This window comes from Castanea sativa, chromosome 11 (genome assembly GCF_040712315.1).
Source record: "Castanea sativa cultivar Marrone di Chiusa Pesio chromosome 11, ASM4071231v1".
NCBI classification, from domain to species: Eukaryota; Viridiplantae; Streptophyta; class Magnoliopsida; order Fagales; family Fagaceae; genus Castanea; species Castanea sativa.
Window position 1 is genome coordinate 68,270,353 of NC_134023.1, and position 4,469 is coordinate 68,274,821.

Below are 4,469 nucleotides of genomic sequence, written 5' to 3' on the forward strand. Positions count from 1 at the left end.
GTAAGTTCTTGCTCCCGCAGGGTCGTCAGAGTACTTCCAGGAGCCATCTGGATGAATCCCAGCAAACCGACGAGATACTGCTTCATCAAATACATCCAAGGCAGAAACATGAGGATTGTGAATAAGGGAATCTTCCCATTTTTTTGCAGAATTACTAAAATTTAAAGACAATTTGATGAGAGAAGGAAAAGAAAAGAAAAGAAAAAGAACCAGCAACCTCTCTTGCAATAGTATAAGCTGATCAGCAGAAAGTATAATCTATATATATGCATATATATAGATTTCTTTCTTTTTGCACAAAATTTAACAAAACCTAATCAAGTAATCAGCTCCATCACAAGTAAAAAGGCCTGTCTGATCATCATAGGCATAATTATAAGCAGTAGGACGAGCAGCCTTGAACACATTCGAATAGCTTGTAGGCTTGCGAGTCTGAGCATTGCTGCATTGTCCAGTACAACAATATTGAGGCCTATTAAATTCCAAGCATCACTTTTGCATGCAACAACACGTCCATTTCTCTTCACTTCCAAGCCATTAGGGCAGCGTTGGTTCAAGTCAGAAACACACCTAGCAAGCTTACATGAGCTTGAAACCCCTAAAGGGATTATTGAGACAGGCATATTGTAGCCATCAACTAGGCTAACATCATAGTAATCCACAGGACTATCTAGGGTAAACTCTGCTAGCGTAGCAGGTGGTGCACCGCCTGCCCTGGAACATTGTAATTTGCCACCACAGTCTCCGGTGACCCCTGCCTGATTGATAAAATGAACACAAACTGCGGCCCTAGAACCGGCCTGACCACCCTTCTGGGGCACTGATATTCACAGTTTCTCCACGTCTTAGCCGCAGACCGCCATTCATTAGTGGAGCTTTTCCCTCTCCACCTTGGATCCCCGGCCACACGGTGTTCCCACAGTTGTTTTGTAACGAAAAAACGGCAGCATCAACACCCCAAGAATTTATGTGTTAGAATAATATCCTGATGCAAAAAGAACTACAAGATATATTAAGAAGGAAAGGAAAACGAAAAATATAGTTATGTGGGTGCAATTGTTTTGTTGTACCTATGAAAGAGAGAACCAAGAGAAGGTGAAGTAGTTTTAATGCCATTGGTGATAAAGTATGCTAGAAGAGATGGCCTTTTGGTTGTGAAATTTGGAGTCTTTCTAATTCAAAGGAAGCAATAGAGGTGTATATATGTGTGTGTGTGTATATATATATATCAATCATATGAAGGAGGCTCAAGAACACAGCCTTTACGTGTGTTTGAGCGTTGGATTGTGTTGCGACAAGTGTGTTTATTATTTTAACAGAAAGCACAGTAACATAATCAAGCCGATACATATTAGAACGACAAGACTCTTGGCGAGTCATATTAGAACTTCAATCATATATTGTGTAATATTTATTTAATTATATAATCCGTAATTTCCCCCAATTTTTGAACAGCCACAGAAACATTTAAAAAATATGTATATTTTAGTTCATTCCAAATTCATGCACTACTATTCGCGGAAGTATCCTATCAACCTTGAAAGCTACGACATCAACTATTAATTTAAAAATATTTTGGTTGAGGATGATTGCCGATCAATCAATTAAGATAGATTTAAAAATAAAAAAATGGTGTAAAATTATATTAAAAAAAGGGAAAGAATCATTTACATTTTGTTTGATCATTTCAACGTTAGTGCTTTTCTTAGGTTGTGAGAAATTGTATCAAAGCAAAACTGGTTGTGGGCCTTGAGTAACATTCAATCTTCTGTGACATGCTTGATAATTTTATTTTTATATTTTCTGGAAAAATCTTTTATTTAATGTGGCTACATGTACGAAACAATGTCGATTAATTATCATATAAACGAAATTCTTATTAAATTAATATTATTACATGTGATGAACCCTTAGACATTGGTAATGTGAGTGGTACGTTTTCATTTTGGAGTATTAGATTAACAACTTATAATCAATATGAAATTACTTTAGGAAGGTAAACTGGGTTTGGGCTTGAGGTGGATGTTCTCAATTTATATGAGGGACATTGTGAATTTGTGATAGCTTGGGTCATGACATGATAGCATGAGTGATGAATGATTACAAGGAGTTTCAATTATAACTTGAGTACTCCTTTTGTGGTATAAGCACAAATGTTTGGATAAAAACCTTTGTGCAGTGCTTCACCATGCTCCTTGTTGCACGCGCCCTTTCAAGTAGTGGTTGTTTAGTCCATGGTCCATTAGATGGTCGGTGCAAGGCCAAAAACTAGAACACATTGATTCTACTTGTTCTTGTCTTTCACTTTAGGGCCTGTCCCTTAGTGTATTCAGTACTTCATACTGTCGAGCAGCGAATGCTTACACTTTTTCACTAATTATGATGGTTTACTAGGCCTTTTTCCTCCTCTCTTTTCTGCACACTCGTAGGGGTTCGGACCTCCACAAAGGGGGAGGGAGTGTTTTATTTCCTTGAATTGTGATAGTACTTATAATAATTTTATATTATATTATTTTTATGAAGCAACTCTAATTTAATGTGGCTACATGTACCCGGTGAAATGACATAATTTAATTATCACATAAAGGAAATTCTTATTGTTAGGGACATATTTTATGTAATTGGTTAATCCTTTGACAAAATGCATTTTACTTGTAATTGAGTTGATTTATGATGAGTTTAGTACTTTAAGCAACATGTTATTCAAGCCAAGTATTAAAACCATAAAGATTTGACCAAGAAATTAGTGAATAAAAGCTGTTTATTAAAGCTCGACAGATATCTCGACAGAAATAGTATCTATCGAGACTTAAGAACGTAGTTTGACAGAAGCTGAATCTGTTGAGATCTATGAAATCACAATTTTCAGATTTGATTTTTAGCTCATGCTGTCATGTATGTGTAGGGTTTCTTTTCTTACAACCTTAGACATATATAAGACTTATTTTAAAGGCCGTTATACATGGAGAACACATGCAGAAAGTGACCTAGTGCCTTATTTTCTCTACAAGAAGTTACTGCATCTTTTGCACCATAGGGTTTTGTAACCAAGTACTTCTTGATCTTCATTTTTGATGAAGTGAAGAACTTTGCAGCCAATAACATCTTCAAGTTGTTGGAGTTAGTTGGGTACTATGATCCATGCAAAAAGGGTGGCGTTTATATATTGAAGAGTTCAGAGGTTCTAAAGTGGTTGAAGATTTCTGTTGTAAGTTCATCTATAGGGATTGTAAAGTCTAGGGACAAAGGTTTTGTACTAATGTACCTTTGATGGCCATTGAAACAAAGTTTCTAAATTTTGTATCTCTTGTAGCTTAGATGAGTATCTCTATGCACAATTAAGTAAGTGAACTTTGTAGCTCGTGTTTGTGATGAGTAAGATTAAGTTATCACTTATGTCTCATACTCATATCACTCTTTTTGACAAGAAGGACTAGAAAATCCTATGAAAAAAATATAAATAACCATCTCACCACTAAAACCTGCCAATCATGTATAACATCTATGTGCTTCGGGATAGCAAAATTGTGATGTTTTGGTTTACATAATTGAGTATTTCTTTTTCTCTCTTATATGCCCATGCATGCTATATTTAAAATAAAAATATGCAAAAAAAAAAAGAACAAAGAATCAAAATGCTTTTAATATGGTTGCAAACGAGTTTCTAGGAGATGTGGGAGTTATAGGATATACCTCGAAGGTGATAGTCCCCATCAAACAGTTATGATTGTGTGTGAGTGAATTTGATTTTCTCATGTCTTAAATCTTCATAATATTAGACACTTATGCACTCTTGTTTTGTTTCACACATAACACGCAAATTCTTTAGTACTCTTGATACATGTGCAGGTACAATGTGATTTGGCCATCACAAAGGATACATGTGTTAATATATGCTTGCAAAACTGCCTGAACTTATTTTTGAAAAATAAAATTGGTTAAACTTGTTTAGTTTGTATGTGTGTCTTTTGATCTAGAAATGCTTTAAATCTATAATTGAGTTGTGTTTGAGTGCTTAATATGCTGCTTGGATGCTCGTTTGAGTAGCTATCTTGTTGCATTCATCTTGTGTGTTTTTCCTAAAAAAACATTGCTTCTATGTTCTCGACAGCTGCTCGATACATTCTCGACGGTAGCTCGGCACAAGTTTCTTCTATCGAGTTTTCTGGATTTGGCCTCGATAGCTTCTCGACAGATAGGTTCGATCCATCGAGCCAAATTTATGTGCTCTCTAGTTGCTCGATACATTCTTGACATATTCTCAATCCATCAAGATTTCTGGAAAGCTTCTCGATAGCTTCTCAACACATATCTTGATTTATCGAGGTAATTTTATGTGCTCTCTGCCAACTCGATAGTATCTTGACAGCTTCTTGATTTGTCGAGACCCTCTTGCATGCTTTATTTTTCACATGTTTTGCATCTTTCTTTTATCTTGTCATCCATAGCATCTTGTTTCATTACATTCA

At 35.7% G+C, this 4,469-nt stretch overlaps 1 pseudogene; it reads right to left on the reverse strand.

The window, feature by feature from the left end:
* Positions 1–303: 303 nt before the first annotated feature.
* LOC142614609 (thaumatin-like protein) lies at positions 304–1,116 on the reverse strand (annotated as a pseudogene).
* Between the last annotated feature and the right edge of the window lie 3,353 nt (positions 1,117–4,469).